The sequence below is a fragment of the Panthera tigris genome, chromosome B4 (assembly GCF_018350195.1).
Source record: "Panthera tigris isolate Pti1 chromosome B4, P.tigris_Pti1_mat1.1, whole genome shotgun sequence".
Classification (NCBI taxonomy): Eukaryota; Metazoa; Chordata; class Mammalia; order Carnivora; family Felidae; genus Panthera; species Panthera tigris.
Window position 1 is genome coordinate 60,048,078 of NC_056666.1, and position 20,690 is coordinate 60,068,767.

The 20,690-nt window shown below is 40.8% G+C and overlaps 1 protein-coding gene across 2 annotated transcripts in view; it reads left to right on the top strand.

Annotated features, from left to right (window-relative positions):
• Positions 1-17,354: 17,354 nt before the first annotated feature.
• Positions 17,355-20,690, top strand: part of PPFIBP1 (PPFIA binding protein 1) — a 174,704-nt gene continuing 171,368 nt past the window's right edge. For both annotated transcript variants that reach the window (XM_042992007.1, XM_042992008.1), the window contains exon 1: positions 17,355-17,515. The gene's annotated coding sequence lies outside the window, so the exon portion shown is untranslated. The remainder of the gene's footprint in view (positions 17,516-20,690) is intronic.

Consider the following 20,690-nt stretch of genomic DNA (forward strand, 5'->3'; position numbering starts at 1 on the left):
ATGATATTTGTCTTTCTCTGACTGACATATTTCGCTTGGCATAATACACTGTAGTTCCATCCATGTTGTTGCAAATGACAAGATTTCATTCTTTCTTTTTGATTGCCAAGTAATATTCCATTATATACACACACACACACACACACACACACACATACACACACACACACACACTGCATCTTCTTTATCCATTCATCAGTCGATGAACATTTGGGCTCTTTCCATAATTTGGCTATTGTTGATAGTGCTGCTATAAACATTTGCGTGCATGTACCCCTTTGAATCAGCATTTTTGTATCCTTTGGATAAATACCTAGTAGTGTAATTGCTGGGTCATAGGGTAGTTCTATTTTTAATTTTTTTGAGGAACCTCCATACTGTTTTCCAAAGTGGCTGCACCAGTTTGCATTCCTATCAACAGAGCAAAAGTGTTCCACTTTCTCAGCATCCTTGCCAACATCTGTTGCCTGTGTTGTTAATTTGGCCATTCTTATAGGTGTGAAATGGTATCTCATTGTGGTTTTGATTTGTATTTCCTGATGATGAGTGATACTGCGCATGTTTTCATGTGTCTGTTAGCTATCTGGATGTCTTTGGAAAAGTGTCTATTCATGTCTTCTGCCCATTTCTTCACTTGATTATTTGATTTTTGGGTGTTGAGTTTGATAAGTTCTTTATAGATTTTGGATACTAAATCTTGATCTGAAATGTCATTTGCAAATATCTTCTCCTATTCCTTTGAGTTTTTCTGATTGTTTCATTCACTGTGCAGAAGCTTTTTATATTGATGAAGTAATGAGTGTTTTTTGACTGCAAGACTACGAACACATCAACATAACTTCCTTCAGTGGCTTTGCAGATAAGGCTACAATCAACTTTAGGGCAGATTATCTTCAGCAAAATTCTATTCTCTAGCACAAGAAGAACACAAATGTAAATAATAAATGTAACAATGATTGTTATTAACTAATAATTTAATAATACACATACAATAATAAAAAATAATTATATTGTTTATCAAGTGATTACTGTGTTTCATGCATCATGTTAAATCTTTCATATGCATTTTATTATTTGATCCTCACAGTTCATTGATAAGCCAAGTATTGTTGTTATGCCCATTCTTATGCATGAGGTAATCGAGGCACAGAGAGTAGAAGTCACTTGTCAATAGTCCCACTGTGAATGGTAGAGTCAATATTTGAATCTAAATCTGTCTGGATGCAGTAGCCTTTTCATGTGACACATAGCCTCCCCAAACCGGGTTGTAAATTCTGTGACAGCAGAAACAATGCCATGTTAAACCCTGTGTATTTAGCATCTAGAACATTACTTAGAAGACAGCAAGTGTTGGGATGCCTGAGTGGCTAAGTTGGTTAAGCGTCCAATTCTTGGTTTCAGCTCAGGTCATGACCTCATGGTTCGTGAGTTCAAGCACCTCATTGGGCTCCATGTTGACAGCATGGAACCTGCCTGGGATTGTCTCTCTTCCTCTCTCTGCCCTGCCTCTACTCTCTCTGTCTCTCAAAATAAACTTTAAAATTTTTTTAAAAGAATACAGCAACTGTTTGATAAATATTTATCAATGAATCAATGAACTAACGTGTTAAGTGTCAAGTTCAGCCTCCACAGTGCAGTTGCTTTCAGATACCACCTGCCACATTGCCCTTCTCTGGCATCATCTCTGCCACTGAGCACTACTCCCAGAAGTCACATTGATGCAAAGGTCATTGACATAGGATTGGAATGGCCAATGGCCCACTTTTCACCCAGATTGAGCTACAACCTTTTCTGCTTCCTCTTTGTCTACTCTCCAAACTGAATCCCCCTCTGGAAGTCAAAGTAAGTCTAAATCCCATTACTTATTCTAGTACTCAGAGGTACACCAGAGATTAAGGTTGTCCCCTCGACCTTTCCCAATTTCTGGGCATGAAGCCCACACGGCCTGTCCCAATCTAGACACTTGTATTTCCTTTAGTTTCTGGATAGTGACCTTACCACATGCTCAAAACCCAGATTTGGTCCCATGACTTGTTTTTCCTTTGGAAGAGCTTTTGCTACATGTGACTGATGAGTGAGCACAGCAAATGGTCACATTATCTTGTTTAAAAATAGAGGCTTAACAGTTGGAATGCTTTTGTCTATAACAGAATACCTAAGTAATATTGACTTAAAGAATAAGGACATGAGGCGCCTGGGTGGCTCAGTCGGTGAAGCATCTGACTCTTGATTTCTGCTCAGGTCATGAGCTCACAGTTCATGAGTTTGAGCCCCCCGCCAGGCTCTGCGCTGGCAGCATGGAGCCTGCTTGGGATTCTCCCTCTCTCTCCCTCTCTCTCTTTCTCTGCCCCTCCCCTGCTTGGGCTCTCCCCTTGCCTCTCAAAATAAACAAATAAACATTAAAAAAAAAAGAATAAGGACATTTATTACATCACACGACAAATGTCTGTAGCCAGGTTGGTTCCAGGGTCAGTTAATTAAGCACCTCAATGATGCCAGTGCTCTGAACCACCTTATCTTCCATTCTCTTGGCTTTCCCTTCATGTCCCAAGATGGACCTTCACTGTGAAGAAGCTTGATAAGCCAGGTATTGTTGTTATACCCATTCTTATGCATGAGGTACATAGAGGGTAAGTGGCTTGTCCATAGTCCCACTGTGAATAGTAGAGTCAGGGTTTGAATCTAGATCTGTCTGGATGCAGTAGCCTTTTTATGTGACACACAGCCTCCCAAAACTGGGTTGTAAATCCTATGACAGCAGGAACAACGCCATGTTAAGCCCTGTGTATTTAGCATCTAGAACATTACTTAGGAGATAGCAAGTGGCTACTGCTGCACCAATGTCTTCGTGTGATACAACATGCAACAAAAGAAAAGAACAGGGACAAATCTTTCCTAGAAGCTCCCAGCAGACTTCTTGGGAACCATTGGGTACGGTAGATTATAGGCCACCCAAACCAATTACTGGCCCTGATCTGCCACGCTTCCCACTCCCCTGTACTGTGAGTTTAAGCACAATGAACCCTTCTCCTGTCAAGGTGTCATGACATAATAGAAAGAAATCAGGTATATACAAAAGGTTAACGGTTATCTCTGGGGGGTGAGACTTTTTAGAAAATGTTATACAATGTACATGTACTACTTTAAAAAATACTTTATTTCAAAATAATTTCAAACTTATAGAATATTTGTAAGAAAAAAATGAGGAACTTCCATATATCCTTTGCCCAGATTCATCAATATTTAACATTTTGCCACATTTGTTTTACTAACTACTCTATTTTTGTTGGAACCATTTGAAAATCTGCATATATCATTCCCTTTACTTTATAATATTTGAATGTGTATATCCTAAGAACAAGGATATTCTTTCACAGACCAATAGTATAGTTATAAAATTTAAGGAGTTTAACATTGATACATTCCTTTAATCAACTACCCATATTTTAATTTTGTCAATTATCCCAATACTGTCCTTTATAGAATTTTTTTCCTATACAAGATCTAGTCCAAGATCATGTATTATTTGTCTTTTTTTTTTTTTAACTGAAGCATAGTTGACATCTGGCATTATTAGTTTCAGGTGTACAACAAAATGATTCAATATCGGTATATACTGTGAAATGATCATCACAATAAGCCTAGTTAATATACATAGTTACAGAATTCTTATTCTTATGATGAGAACTTTTAAGATCTACTCTCTTAACTTTCAAATATGCAATACAGTGTTATTAACTATAGGCACCATGCTATCCATTATATTCCCATGATTTATTTTATAACTGGAAGGTTGTACCTTTTGACTCCTTCTTCTCATTTTGCCCACCCCCATCTCCTGCCTCTGGCAACCACCAATCTGTTCTTTGTTTTTATGAGCTTCTTGGGTTTTGTTGTTGTTGTTGTTGTCTGTTTTTTGTCTTAAGATTCCACATATAAGTGAAATCATAAGGTATTTGCCTTTCTCTGTCTTATTTTTACTTAGCATAATGCCTTTAAGTTCCATCCATGATGTCACAAATGGCAAGATTTTATTCTTTTTTATGGCTGAATAATATTCCATTGTATATATACCACTTTTTTTTTTTTAATCCATTCATCGAGTTTGGACACCTAGGTTGTTTCCCGTATCTTGGCTGTTGTAAATAATGCTGTAGTGAACATGGAGGTGCAGATATTTTTTTGAATTAATGTTTTTATTTTCTTTGGATAAATGCCCAGAAATGGAATTACTGAATCATATGGTAATTCTATATTTAATTTTTTGAGGAACCTCCATAGTGTCTTCCACAGTGGCTACAATTTACATTCCCACCAGAGATGCACAAAGGTTCTCTTTTCTCCACATCACAGCCAGCATTTGTTCTCTCTTGTTTTTTCATAACAGCCATTCTACCAGGTGTGAGGTGGAATCTCATTGTGGTTTTGATATGCATTTCCCCATATTTAGTGATGTTGAGCATCTTTTCATGTACCTGTTGGCAGTCTAGATGTCATCATGGGAAAAATATCTATTCAGATCCTCTGCCCATTTTTTAGTCAGATTTGTTTTATGCTATTGAATTGTATGAGTTTTTTAAACATATATTTTAGATATTATACTCAAATATTATTTCCCATTCGATAGGTTGTTTTTTTCATTGTGTTGATGGTCCCCTTTGCTATGCATAAGCGTTTTAGTTTGATGCAGTCCCATTTTCTTACTTTTGTGTTGCCTTTGTTTTGGTGTCAAATCCCCCAAAATCTTTGCCAAGACCAATGTCAAGGAGGGTACTGCCTTTCTTCTAGGAGCTTTATGGTTTTAAGTCTTACATTCAAGTCTTTAATCCATTTTGAGTTGATTTTTGTGTATGGGGTCAGATAGTGGTCCAGTTTCATTATTTTGTATATGACTGTTCAGTTTTCCCAACAGCATTTATTGAAGAGACTGTCCTTTCCCCCATTGTATGTTCCCGGCTCTATTGTCATAAGTTAATTAGCCATATATGTGTGGGTTATTTGTCTTTTTAATTTGCTTTCAACGTTTCCTTCTCTTTCCATGCCAGTGACATTTGTTTTGTTGTTGTTTTTTAAGAGTAGGCCAATCATTTTATACAATGTCCTCAATTTGGGTTTGTTTGATGTTTCCTCATGATTAGATTCAGATTATGCATCTTGAGCCAGAATATCACCTAAATGGTGTTGTGTCCTGCTCAGGGCATCATATCTGGAAGCATACAAAGTCCATCTGCCCCTTATTAATAATGTTAACTTTGATCACCTGGTTACATCTGGTTTCCCCACTGATGCATGATATTTCTAATCATAAAGGAATGTCTTCTTAAAAACTAATACATTATAAACGATCACATTACAACAACTGGGAACTGAGTTTAAATGAAAAACTCTATGCTATGCTCTCTTGATCATGCAAGGAAAAACTGCTACACCCCATCAATAATACTGAATTTGAGAGACAGGAATGGGACTTTAAAGCATCACGTTTCAGAAAAGAAGGTTAGGGTCTGGAGAGGTGAAGTAACCTGCCCAACATTAGTATCAGAGCCAGGACTAGGACCACAGTACAGTCCCTGATCTGCCACCCTTCCCACCCCGCTGTAGCTGTGAGCCAAAGCACAGCAAATGCTTTCCGTGTCCAGCTGTCACCAAGAACTCTTTTCTTTAAAAGAAGAAAGCTGGTGCTCCCCCTCACCCACCTCCTTGCCATTCCATATTATGATACTCCCAAGTCCTTAGTCCAGACTCCAGATCTGCTCATATGAAAACACTATCCATGTCCAAACTGGAAATGGGTTTCCTGTTTTATCATTTAAATGAGTTACCTTACTCCCCAGTTATCTCCACAAACTCACTTCTCACTGCTCATGCTCACAGCTTGGAGCCAGCAAAAGAATGAGATAAAGCAGCTACACAATGGTGTGTTGGATGTATTCCACAGAGGTGTCTTTGTGTAACTTGTGAGGGGAAGAGTAGTGATTTTTTTTTTTCTGGCTAGAAACAGTCAACTGTGCTATTTTGAAATCTACCAAAGGCAGACAGTCCAACAACCTATAATTGTAGAGAGGGGCCATCTTTCCTGGCAGCCGTGTCTGTGTGTGTAGGTTGTGAAAGGCAGTACTGGCCCAGAAGTAGACCCAGTGCCAGGAGAGCTGAGGTTTCAACCCTGTGCTATCATTTTACTAATAAATTTCCTGTATTGCCATCTTATTTCATGATAGCAAGTACTGACCTTTCTGTGCCTCTGCTTCTCCTATTGGTGATAAGAAGAGACAGACACTCTCACATACTTACATGGGTATTTGTGAAGGCAAATAGAGAATAATGAATGGAACAAATCTTAGAGGCTCTTCCACTAACTGGTTGTTATGGGACTGTTAGGAACTGAATTGTGTTTCCCTACCTCCTGCCCCTCACCCCCATTCATATATCAAAGACCTAATGCCTACTACCTCAGAATGTGACTATATTTGGAGATAGGCTCTTTAAAGAGCTAATTAAGTTAAAATGAGGTCAATAGGGTAGGCCATAATTCTGAAGACCATGTGAAGACAAAGAAAGAGGGCAGCCATCTACTAGCCAAGGAGAGAGGCTTCAGAGGTAACCAAGCCTGCTGACACTTTGGTTGGACTTCCAGCCTCCAGAATTGTGAGAAAATCAATTTCTGTTGCCTAAGGCACCCAGTCTATGGTATTTCATTTCATCACTTTAGCAAATCAATGCGGGTATCTTGGGAAATATACTCCTTCTAGAAAGGATAAACTATGTAATCTGTGGGACCCAGTGTAAAGGGGCCTCTTAAAAAATTAAGAATTTCAAGATGGTGACAGTAGAGAATTAAACCAAGTATGAAGCCCCTCTAAGTGTGGGCCCTGGGTGACTCCACACATCTTCCACCCATGAAGTCAGTTCTGCTTCTAGACTTCAGTTTCCTTACCTGGAATGTGGTGATAATAACTGCACCTACTTTAGGTTTGTTGAGAAGATTAAATCAGATTCTAGGACTACGTTCTCAGAAAACCTGAAAGGGTAACCAAGAAAGGTATTCAAAGTTTAGCATTAAATGTCTTGCTGAGGTTGAGTCACAGGATCACAAGAAAGAATAGCTTGGTTTTTTTCTCTATGGTCAGTGAGACATTAGTTGGTGGGAGGGGAGAGTGTGCATGGAGGGGGGGGCAGGGACATTTCAGAGCTGAGAGATTCTGTTGGAGTGAACAGTGCAGATTATTTGGTAATTTGCATATTTTATAGTCTTAGGGCCCCTGGTGCAGGGCATATGATTTCTTTCTCCTCACTCCCTCCTGCTCCATTGGAAGTGGTATTTGGAGCCTGGAGCTTCTGAGTTGCTGTCTGACTTTCTGACAAAAGTGTTATTATTTCCACACATATGACTCTCTTATTCTATAAATAAATAAAGCTTTAGAAGGCAACTGAACACAACTCTCATGTCTAAAATAGGACAGGACAAATAAAGCTGATCCTTATAAGATTAATCCTCATTAGGAGGGAAAGTCAGGGGATTCTGAGTGGCATTTTGGAAGGGGTGATTATTTTCTTTGACATATTTATTCCCTTGTAAGAGCATTTAGAAGCCAGTGTGTTGAACGAATTAGAATAAAACACCCAGCACTAACAACTTTTCAAACAATTATAGCATAAAGAAATAATTTTTAGTCAACACATAAAGTTCTAAATCTTCTGCTGGTATCTCAGCAGATTTCAATTTTTTGCAACTCCACCTCTACAAAGGCAGGTTTGAATCTAGGCTCCAACTCTTTCCTTTCTTAACATGATGATGGAAGCACTGATTCACAATATCCACTGACGGCCCTTTAGAAAGCAAAGCTCAGAGGCTTGCTAATGAGCCCCATGAGAAAGCATCACTGGGGCGCCTGGGTGGCTCAGTAGGTTGAACATCCGGTCATGATCTCGCAGTTTGTGGGTTTGAGCCCTGCATCAGACTCTGTGCTGACAGCTCGGAGTCTGGAGCCTGCTTCAGATTCTGTCTCTCTCTCTCTCTCTCTCTGCCCCTCCCCTACTCGCCCTCTGTCGCTGTCTCTCTCAAAAATAAACATTAAAAAAAAAAAAAGTGGGGCGCCTGGGTGGCTCAGTCGGTTGAGTGTCCGACTTCGGCTCAGGTCACGATCTCACGGTCCGTGAGTTTGAGCCCCGCATCGGGCTCTGGGCTGATGGCCCGGAGCCTGGAGCCTGCTTCCGATTCTGTGTCTCCCTCTCTCTGCACCTCCCCCGTTCATGCTCTGTCTCTCTCTGTCTCAAAAATAAATAAACGTTAAAAAAAAAAATTAAAAAAAAAATTTCAACCATAAGAAAATTCAGAACTCAATTTAAAAAAAAAAAAAGAAAGAAAAAAAAAGGTATCACCTGTCCTCGTATCTGTGGTCACTCTCACAAATAAAAGCAAAATGGGGTTGATTGAGAAAAGTTTGTTTTTTAATGAACAAAAAGAGAGTAGTAGCATATGCCCTGATTTTTTTTTTCATTACAATTAGAATAAATCTAAATTCCTCCAATATCTTAAGTGATCTGGCTGCTTTGTGAGAGGTGGTAGAAAGATAAAACAATATTCAAGCTTCTTTTCTTTTGGTCTTTGTTCATTGCCCCTATAATCATAGCCTCTTCGTTCTAGTTGCTTAGGGAAGGAATGAGGTAGAACAGGGTCATGTAATTAATATAATTATATTTAATTAATATGTAATGATAATTGCATGTTGAAAACTAACACATTCTAAAATTCCCACAGAGCGTGGAAAAATATACCACCAAGACAGACTGAGCCTGACTCAAAGTGAAGTCGCAAAGAAACGTGATTAAGAGACAAACTCCATCTTGATCACCAGACCACATCTTCGGGAATTCCACCTTATTTCGGAATAAAAACACTTCACTTCGTGCCATTTCTTTCAGGGAAGGTAAAATGGTCTCACATTTATGATCTCATTTGAAAACACAGTATTAGATTATTTCAAGTGTTCATACTATCTCAGGTGATGGAGATTCAGAACGAGACTATCTGGGGAATGAAGGAAATGCAAGAAACCACTGAACCATCAAGCCTCATAAGAACTGGAGCCTGGTTAAATATCCAACAGTAACTCTGTGTCTGTCGTTCTTGTTAACTCAGCTTTTCTCTGAGCACACACTCTAGTCCTAAATTGGGTTCAATCGTGCTAGCATGTGACTTCGGGCAAGTCAAGCTTTTGGTGGCATAGTTTCCTCATCTCTGAAATGGAAACAGACCTCGCCAGGTTGAAGTTAATATATTTCAAGCATTTAAAATAGTACCAGAGACACAGAAATTGGTGTTTCCTATGATCATTATCATTTTTTAAAGATTTACATCCAAGTTAGCATATAGTGCAACAATGATTTCAGGAGTAGATTCCTTAATGCCCCTTACCCATTTAGCCCATCCCCCCCCCCACAACCCCTCCAGCAACCCTCTGTTTGTTCTCTATATTGAAGAGTCCTTTATGTTTTGCCCCCTCCCTGTTTTTATATTATTTTTGCTTCCCTTCCCTTGTGTTCATCTGTTCTGTGTCTTAAAGTCCTCATATGAGTGAAGTCATATGATTTCTGTCTTTCTCTGACTAATTTTACTTAGCATAATACCCTCCAGTTCCATCCATGTAGTTGCAAATGGCAAGATTTCATTCTTTTTTTAAAAAAATTTTTTTTTAATGTTTATTTATTTTTGATAGAGAAAGAGACAGAGCATGAACGGGGGAGGGTCAGAGAGAGAGGGAGACACAGAATCTGAAACAGGCTCCAGGCTCTGAGCTGTCAGCACAAAGCCCCACGCAGGGCTCGAACCCACGGACCGTGAGATCATGACCTGAGCCAAAGTCGGATGCTTAACTGACTGAGCCACCCAGGCGCCCCAAGATTTCATTCTTTTTGATTGCCGAGTAATACTCCATTGTATTTCTATACCACATCTTCTTTACCCATTCATCCCTTGATAGACATTTGGGCTCTTTCCATACTTTAGCTACTGTCAATAGTGCTGTTATAAACATTAGGGTGAATGTGCCCCTTCGAAACAACATACCTGTATCCCTTGGATAAATACCTAGTAGTGCAGTTGCTGGGTCGTAGGGTAGTTCTATTTTTAATTTTTTGAGGAACCTCCATACTGTTTTCCAGAGTGGCTGCACCAGTTTGCATTCCCAATTATAATTTTTTATTATCATTGTTATATTTTCTATTACTTCTACAGCTATTTCCCCCTACTCTTACAGTGTCTACTATCTCATGGTTCGGATTGCTGCCTTTTCTGTGTGTGACTTTCAGCATCTACATCTTTTTGCTTTGAGTTGCTGACTTTCTTCTGATCTCTTTCTACACTTCATGCTTCTACTTACTTCTGCTTATTGCCTTTTTTCGACGTGCCTCTCTGCTTCTCTTTGCTTTTTCTATTCTCTGTTTTTTTCCTTTAATTTTTTTTAATGCTTATTTATTTTTGACACAGAGAGAGAGACAGAGCATTGAGCGGGGAGGGGCAGAGAAAGAGGGAGACACAGAATCCGAAGCAGGCTCCAGGCTCTGAGCTGTCAGCACAGAGCCTGATGCAGGGCTTGAACTCACAGACTGTGAGATCATGACCTGAGCTGAAGTCGGACACTCAGCTGACTGAGCCACCCAGGCGCCCCTATTCTCTGTTTTTTTTATGTGCCTCACATTCAATGTCTTTTTTTAAATGTTTATTTATTTTGAGAGAGAGAGAGAAAGAGAGAGAGAGAGGGCACAAGAGGGGCAGGGGCAGAGAGAAAGGGAGAGAGAGAATCCCAAGCAGGCTCCATGCTGTCAGCGCAGAGCCCAACGCAGGGCTCTATCTCATGAAGCACAAGATCATGACCTGAGCTGAAATCAAGAGTCAGATGCTTAACCAACTGAGCCACCCAGGCACACACATTCAATGTCTGGAGACAGAATCTGATGGGGCCACTTAGTGACTAGTTAGTAGGGAACTCTGATGAGTTCCCATGCTTGTGTCTGCTCCAGGCTATTGGCAAGTTTACACTTGACTGTCTTTGATTCAGGTGGGAATCTGTGGTCCAATCAGCACTGTTCAAGGGTTTCAGGAGGTTGACTGAGAATTGTGTGTGTAAAGAACCACTGTGGAACTGTGTCAGAAGGAAGCTGTGGGGGTGGCAGCATCCAGGGGTTTGTGGCTCCATTTCAGTGCTCTTTCTTTAGCATTATTGTCATTCCATGTATAGATGGGATTTATAGATGTCATTCCATTTATAGATGATGAGGTCATTTACGTCTTATGTCAAGTGTCAAAAATGTCAAGTGATCCTACGTGCTTTATTTAATTGTACCAAACAAGAGGTGCTATTTCTTACACTTCTTTTTATTCAGGAATGGGTGATGATCTTTTTCAGAAACAGCATCTTGCAATGTGGAAGGTAGTTCTATGGCTATTACACTATAATTAATTGAGAAGTCAAGCAATATAGGGTCACATGGAAATTATATACGGAGAGATAAGAGAAACAAGGTTCAAAGCACTTAAAAGACATATACTAAAGTGATGGTTGAGACACTTTCTCCTTGTTCCCTTAATACCCTGGCTAGTTTAACAAACCACAGTACTAATTATCTTGTAATTCACAGGCTACCCAGTCAGCTTCCTTCAAGTGAAAAGGCCTTTCTGGAGATAGAAACTGGAGGAGACAGAGAGAGCAGGAGAGAAACTCATTTTTATAGGATTTGGGAGATAAGATGCTCTAACCTAAAGATTTGCTAATCAGCAACTTGTTTCAACTTGCCACATCCCTTTAATGAGAGCATTTATTTAAACCAGCTGACCCATCCTCATTTTACATCTATTTTGACTAAAACTCATTCCTCTTAATCCTCTTAGAGGTTTCTGGATTGAAATCTAACATGCCATTTAAAATGTAAATTCTCCTGAAGTAGAAGAATTCTAGTTAAAGATTAGGAGAGACAAAATAAGGCAACAGTAAATTAATGATTGTCCAGGTAAAAAGGTGAATGGGGTAGAAATTAATGGATTAGTCTGAGGGCTGGGAATCCTGCATGGCGCTCATCCAGAGAAGAGGGTACACTACAATGTCAAACTGGGTAAATTGTGATTAGTAGTGAGCCATGATATATTATTTAAAAAATGAGCCTCACTAAATATTGTGGGAGGTGATTATCAAAGGGGGGGAGTTACTGGTTATGTATAATGCTCTGTTGTTAAGTGAAAATGTTCCCGGGACCTCTGCAAAGGTTTGTGCACGGTGCATGTTGGTAGGAAGGAATGGCAAGGACTTGTCACCCCTGGAAAGGCCTGGCAGCCCCGGGGAGGGTCTGGCCTGCTTGGGAAGAATGTTATGCTGACCATCTGCATGGAATGGAAAATAAGAATTGCTGCTGTGTACTGAAAGGGCTGACTTGCCATCTTGCTGGCCTCTCACAGAGTGTAGGAACCAGACATGCTTTTTAGGAAATTCAATTAAGTATGTTTGTAAATGGGATTAACTGTTTAAGGGAATTTAATTTGTTTAGTTTAACCATTAATTGAACATTAATCAAAGATCATGAAAAGCAATAGTCTCTATTTTTAATTAAGATTGTTTTCCATTTAAATATAGAATAATAAAATGGGTAATTGAATGTAACTGCGCTTTTGGAGTTGTCTGGCAGGTAACCAGAGAATAACGTGTGTGTTCTGGGTTGCAAGGAAAGAGTGATTAAAATCAGACCCTGCTTGAAGCGAGATACTGGTCCTATTTCTAACCTGTCTCCATGGGCAGGAAGGGAATAGCGAGGAGGGTTGGATTCATAAACGATGATATGGTGATAGCTGAATAGTGGCTTAGTGTCCAGCTAAAGGATATTAAAATGGTGTCTGGGTTATCACCAATGCCATGCTTAGAATCAGACAGAATAAGCCACAATTTCCTTTAGAAGGAATTCTAAATCTAAGCGTGTTTCATTTGAATTTGGGTCCATGATTTATACCATGTGTCCTACTCACTCTGTGGTTAGCAGTGGGACTGGGACAAGAACAGTCTGAGGCACCCACATCTTTTAAGACAACGCTAGCAGAGTTCTTTCTGAATTTCTAAAGACCTAGCTCAGGAGGTTAGGAGTTTTGAGCAAAAGTCAGCATTCATTCATTTGTTCATTCAGTGACTTTCTATTGAATATCTATAGGATGAAGCATGACTTTATATTCCGTAACGAACATAAAGATAAAACAAACTGGCATCCGGCCCTCAGGAATTTATAGTCAGTGAGGGACATAAGCCATGTATAAAAATAACAGTACAATTGTTTCGTGGCATAAGAAAGAGGAAAATATGTTTACGGTGTCTTATTATGTGTCAGGCAATGTCCTCTGTCACCTTGCACATGACATCTTATCAAATCCCCACACTAACGCTGTGCAGTAGCATTTACTAGAAAGGGACAAAAACCATCCTTAACTGAGAAAGAAATATTTTTCGGGAATATGGGTGCAAAGCCATTCAGTTTGCACAGCGAATATGAATATGAAGAAGAGTGGATGATTGAGCGCAGAAAGGTAAGTTGGAGGCCAGGATGTAAGGGCCTTTGGATGCCCAAAGAGAGTTTGGGCTTTGTACCCTGGTAAAGGGAGACATTCAAGTGTTTTGAAAGGAGTCAAGAATGATCAGGACCGTGCTTTAGAGAAGCAGCAGCTGGAAGCCCGTACAGACGAGAACAGGCACATGACGTGTCCTGGATGAGTCAGGTGAACTCCCGGTCTCTGCATCCAAACAAAGTGGGGGATGTGTCCTTGTGCCTGCACGGGCTTGGGGAAGGGGGAACAAAGATTCCACCCGTTCCCTGTTATTCTGGAGGGCAGAACTGAAAAAGGGTAGATTGTGGACAAGCAATGCTTTAGATGTATAAAGAAAATAGGACTTGCAGTCAGAGACCTTGCTTTCAGTCCCAGTTCTGGGTATTCGGGAACAATTCATTTATATAACCTTACTGAGCCTTTGATTCCTTATGCGAAAGGGGGCTAATAACATGCACCTTAATGAGCAGTTATGAGGGTTAAATGAGACACAGGACCAAGGTCTTTGGAGGGGAAAGTCAAAAAAGGAGGATCTGCTTGCGAGAAGAAAGATCTTGAGTGGGCCTCTCTCCTAGTTTGTATGTTCCTCGTTGCCAGGTAAATCCAAGCAGGGCCTTTCAAGGCTACTTGTGAGGAATGCTGTAGAAGGGGTTCTTCCAGCCAATTGGTGCATTAAATGACCTTTACAGTCCATTTCAAGTTCTATTTTTGTTACTCCCTGCAGGTTTCTCCCACTTTCAAAGTATTCATCTCCCTACCCGTACCCCATAGTGTTAGCATCTGGCACAATTTATAGGTATTAAAGGTAAGGCTAACCATAGGAATAACTAGGCAGGAAATAGATATCTAGACCTGCAGAGCTCATTAGTGTTGAAACCACAGGAGTTGTAGATGGACTTTTCCATGAAGCCAGCTAGAATCCAGGATAATGGGTAAAGTCTGGGTGTCTGTTCCTCATGCATCCTCTTTCACTTGCTACATTGCTGTTATCCTTTGGGGCTTCTCCAAGATACCCTGAGGCCAGTGCTATACATATGTCTTTTTTTTTTTTTTTTTTTTTTTGGTAAATGAAGCATTATGGTGAAGCCTAAATGTAGATAGAACAGAGAGAGGAGGGGTGCAGAGAGAAGGAGGCTGAACTTGCCCATTGGTTCCTTCTTTACCCACTCTGGAACCCTTGGTTTGAACAATACTGTTCCAGCCTGGGCCTGTTTTCAGCTTTCCTCTTGACTGTTTTGTTTTCTGGACTCTGATGGCAGCTGTTATCACTCCAGCTGCAGAGGGGATGGGAGGCGACTTCCTGTTATTCCATCCAGCCATCCCTATGGGGGTGGGACATTCCCTCCCCCATCTGCTGCTGGTTGTAGCATGTGAGCCGGGATGCAGCCATCCTAGGACTGGGGCTGGAAGAATGACTGGTAGCCACCCAGCCACTGTTGGAAAGCATTTGGGGAACAAAGCAGGCAACAGGCACCACTGACAAGTGTGTCCCTGACTGAGCGGGCAGGGATAGTTATGATTTCCGGCTGTGAGATTATTGGTGGTTTGGGTGCATTAAGGAATGGATGGGGGTTAGGAGTGATATGATGATCCATTTTTCTGTAGTCCCATATTTTTGAGTCTTTGAATAACGTGTAAGGAATACAAAGAGGATTAAGCATGGAGCTTGGTTAATCCTGTGGGAAGATAAGGAAATACATAAAACTGGACGTAATTACCCATATGTTTATATCTCTGTACAATCTCAATAACCCTTACAATAACCTTTGATGTATTATCAGCCCCATTGTATAAAGGTGGTGACCAAGGTTTCTGATGGATGTTTCAGTGCCTTGCCCAGTTACACAGTAAATGCCAGAACTGTGCAACGGACCCCCAGCCCTTTTTCCATTCACTGTAGCACACAATGAGGACTAGGACTTTAGTTAGGCTTTGAGGAAAGGGCAAAAGTTAACACAAAGAAGAGCTGGTATTCCAGGTAGGCCAGAAGGTAAGAATCAAGCAGCGATCTGTGAGTAGACCAGCTGGAATATAGCAGAGGGTTTCCCAGGAGTGAAATGGGAGATAAGGTGGGAAAGGTAAATAGAGGCCAGGTTAGGGAGAGTTTTGAATGGCTAGCTAAGAATTGTAGGGAAAGGGAGTCTGATTTAGAGGAGAAGATGTTAATGGCAAAAGCAAAACAGTGTTTTAGAAAACTCATTTGGTGGTGATGGATGCATAGAAAGACTTAGAGCTGGGGAAAAATGAAGTCAGAAATACGCTATGAGGTTGGAATACTATAGGTCTGACAAACAGCACAATGGTATAATGGAAAGTGGATCTGTGACGGAAGTCTGGGTCTGTGGATTTTTTCAGCATTATAGTGTCTGAATGAGTGTCTGTTGTGGGCAATCACTACTATAAAGGGAGAAAATGGTTTGGGAGTCAAATGGTTCTTGGTTTCAAGCCCAGTTCCGGATGTTCTGGAGTAATTTACTTGTATATAATCTTGCTGAGCCTTTGATTCCTTATGTTAAGGTGGGGCTAATGACACTTTGCAGATTGGTTGTGAGGATTAAATGAGGCACAGTGTTTGACTCTGTGCATCTATCTACAATTTTTGGCAGAATAATGAAATGTAGGAGATGTTGTCATCAATCAAAAAGCAAACAATACAAACCAACAGAAAGCCAATACTTAATTCATTGTACTTCCAGAAGATAATGGATACTATGCTATCTATATCTCATACAAATAGAGCCACAGTTCACCATTCAGTTCTGTCTTGGATCAGATATTAGGCAAACTGAAAGAACCATCTCCCGAGAATCATTCTGTTCTGGTAGCCAAGGGGATTATACAGCACGATATCCGTCAAGGGTAAATGTTAGTTAATTCTTAATTGATAGCTCAGCCACTGCAATTGGCTCCATTCAATAGTAATTATTCTCCTGCGGCTTGTTGAACTCAATTGTGAGATTCCCCTCCTCCCCTCCCTTTTCAGTAGTGCATGAAAGCAACAGCCTTAAGGTACTTAAAAAGGTAAATAGTAATTTTTCTTACTTCAGAGATTCATTTTTTTGTGTGTGTCCGAAGCTCGTGTGGTGTGATTTTCACCGCTAAAAGCAAAAGCAGCAGCACATGGCTGATAACGCCGCCGGATAACAATTCAGAGCTGGGTCGCGCGGTTTTCTCGTCCAAACCTTTCCGGAGCTTTTGAAGTTCTAAATTCCCCATCTAAGGGAACACCCAGCAGTCCCAAGATGAAAGGGAAGAACAGTGAGCTGCCGTTTTCCTTTATTTGCATGACTTAAAGCTAGCCATTTTCTGCTCCACGCGCTGCGGGACTCGTACTTGCCCGTGACACAGAGGCAATTGTTTTTCCTTAAAAAGGGGGCTGGGGTGGGTTAGTTTCGTTTCCGATCTGGGACGTGGTAAATACCCCAGGAGAAGTTTAAAACACGATCCGCAAGGTTCTAGCCCATACCATTTACTCCCTTTTCTTAGAGATAGCAGCAAAGGCAGCATTTTTTTTTTTTTTTTTTTCTTTTCCCACCACCACCCACTCCCAGCCGTGGTCTAGCTCAGCGAGGAATGTATAAAATTAGTTGACTCCTCTGAGTGACGGTCTCCGGGCCCAATGAACGGGCGCCCGGGCGCGGCCGACCCCACCCCCTTGCGAACTCTCTTTGGCTAATTCCCGCAGGGAGGGAGGAGAGAAGGCGAGTGGGAGGTGGGAGGGGGAGGTACCTGGAACTGGGAGTGATGTCAGCTCCTAGCTCTGTGCCTGCCCGGATTCCTGACATGGTGTAGGGCCGAGAGGGTGGGGAAGGCGGGAGCGGGACGGGAAAGGGTTCGGGCTGGGAGCCTGCGGCGGGGCCACCGTGCTGGGGCTTTGAACTCGGACGGAAGGTGAACCAGAACTTTTGGAACTGGCGCCGGCGGCTCTCCACCCCCCAGGTAAGGGCGTTTGGCTCCTCTCACAGACCGGAGGGAAGTGGCACCGTTGTGCGGTTGCAGCTGGGTGTTGCAGCCGCTCCTCCTCTTCCCCGGGTCGATTTCCTTTCCAACTCACTCCTGTTTCCCAGGGGGAACGGGAACTTTTCTGGGGGTGGGGTGGGGGGCTTAACTCCTAGGGCTCCCAACTAGCTTAAATGTGAAAAATACCTACAGGATGGACATGTAAGGTATTGTCTGTGTCCTTAGACCCCCCACACCCTAGTCTCCCAGTAATACTTGGGAACCCCAGTTAGAGAAGTGTGTGTGTATGGGGGGTTGTATTTAAATGTGTGACAAAAAGTTTATGACATTTCGACCCCAAAATTGTGCTTTTTGAGAGAGAACGAAAGTTTTGTGTATTTTTTAGTTTCCTTGTGGCCTGTTACATGTTGACCTAAATGAAAGAATATCATTGTTATTCTTAATATTCTTATGTATCAACATAAAAAATCCCTTTATTGAGTCCAGTCAGGACAGGATGTGAGAAATTCACTTGGGGTGTATTAATTATGAGCTGTGGGAAAACTCGTCTCTTGGGGGCACACTTCTAAAACTCCCATCTCCTTTCACTATGACATATTAACCGAGAATCCCTTTCATTGCCAACTTTCTGATCTGGAGGGGTTAGGAAGGCTGCTGAGGATCTTGAGATGTGTTTTTTGTGGCTGCTTGAGAAAAGGATGAGGGCTGGTAGTTGCGTTTTCAAGGATCATTTTTACAGAAGAGTTTGAACAGGGAAATAGTGTGGAAGGCGTGACAAACTCTTAATTATAGGAGCGTGGATTTTTCAACATGTGGGACCAAAACAAATCCTTTCAGTAAGAAGTGCAGAGAGCAATAGAGGAAGAACTCAATTTAGTGTCCCAATTTAGGAAAAGCAATTGGCCGTTGGGAGGAAAAGGTATTTTGAGAAGTGGCAATAGAGAATTCTAATTTTTGTTTATTTCCTGTTTGAAACCCTTTTTCCTGCTTGGAGATCTTGTCTGTGCCCAGGTAGCTAATTGGCTGTGATTGGCTTTCTGGGAAGAGAATTCCATAAACTGTTTGAGAACCTCACTTATCAGTGCTTAAGTCTCTTTCTTTTGGAGGGGGGAAAAAAAACCCCACAACAACCATATGGGCTGAGACCTCTGAGTCCAGTTTCCCTTTTCATTCACCACTGTTCCTCAGCAGTGAGGATCCTTCTGTTGCCAGGTCAGGTGTGAACTTCATTGTGAGTCAAAAACTGCATCCCAGGTGCCTTGAATGAAAGGGCATTTCCAGGAGGCGAGGAAAGAAAGAGGCTGAATTAATTTAGTAAATCCAAGTAGAGAAATAGGGAACACAGGACTTCATAGATGGGGTTCTTCATCTTTCTAGCCAGATGACAGTCAGGTTTCAGAGCTAGAAAGAAGTGGTTTGTTTTGCTTTTGTTTCTAAAACACCTGGATCTGTGTTATTCTTAGTTCTTGAAAAAATTAGTACAGGGTGGGTCAGGAGCAGGCTTTTTGCAAAGGGAAGGCGTGTTTTACTGAAAAGGTCAGAACATTTTAATTTTGGTTTGTGTTTTGGGGCTAAGAAATAGCAATTGCTTAGTGGCTCTGAGATAGTGGTGAATAAGTCTTTTCTATATATGTTCTATAGGAAGTACATAAAACATACTGTATTTTCCACTGTACTTTTTCAGCAGGAAGGAGGAGGTAATGCAGAATTCCTGTGGACTAATGTGAGCTCACTGGAGCCTTGGTTGATAGTGTTTGTAATAACCAGTCCAGTAAGGAGTATCTTTACGATGTTGTCCTGATGTGCCAAATTCAGATTTATGTTTTCTTTCCAAGAAGCAGGTCCTGGCTTCGGGACTTGAATATGCCAGCACTTTAAATTTCATTCACAGTTTGAGTAATAACACTAATTTTGTGTACTTAGTTTTAACCAATATTTGTTTCTCTTTCTCTGTGTTTATAAGGTGTATGTAGTGTAGTAAAATACAGTACTTTCAAAGGACAAAATTTGAAAGATATTTGAGTTACTGAGAAGGGTAGGATCAGGTTTTGGTTAAATTCTCTTCAACCAGCATCTATCATAATTCCGATAGCTGCTTAAAAAAAAAAAAAAGGATAATCTGGCCTTTGTGGACAAATGTTAACTTGAAATGCAGGGCGCAATGTAGTTCCAGATCAATAGTGCCTAATTTCAAGGGCATCATTGAAACAAGTTTTTTTGGAAACAAGTTCAGTGAGGGAGAGTGTAACTGCTTATGTATGTAGTCTTTTTGTCACTCACTGTCCCAGCATGAGATAAATCAGAACAAGGTCACTTTTTCACTGTTACTGACTAGCTGACTCCTTTTAAAAAAAAAAAATAAAATAAAAATAATTTTTTTTAATGTTTTATTTATTTTTGAGAGACAGTGTGAGCAGGGGAGGAGCAGAGAGAGAAGGAGACACCATCCGAAGCAGGCTCCAGGCTCTGAGCTGTCAGAACATAGCTCGAAGCGGGGCTCGAACTCATGAACCGTGAGATCATGACCTGAGCTGAAGCTAGCCGCTCAACTGACTGAGCCACCCAGGCCCCCCTAGCTGACTCCTTTTTAAAACATAATTTCCAAAAATAGGAAATATTTGTATTTTTATAGTCAATTTAGATTCCTTTGGTAATTTGTTACATTAAAATTAACTTTTTCAGTTTTTCATCTCCCATTTAAAAATGTTCCTAATTCCCAAATAGCACATTATTCAAACTGTTAACCTGAAAGAGACCTCATTCATCTGATTCTGTCTTTTCAAAGATATTATTACATGTTTCTGACCTGATTTGAATTACCTTTTCAAAACATTGAGTGAATGAGCAAATTAATGACTATTCATTCACATTAGGGCGTGTATCTCGATTCTTTTTTAAATACTGCTTCAAGGTGGAGCCGTAGGCAAGAGATATTGCATAATGATGCCCTTTTTATTCCCAGAGATTTCCCTAGAAAGCCCTATTAGTTCTGAAATTAAGAAGAAAAATAGTCACAGTTGAGCAGCCAATTGTGAAATATTTCAGGGAGCTAGGATTTATTATTATTTTTTAACCATGGTTGAACAGATGGGTGTAAGTATGAGAGGCAAAGCTGTTAAGATCAGTGACACCGGGTGTTGTTTGGGGATAAATG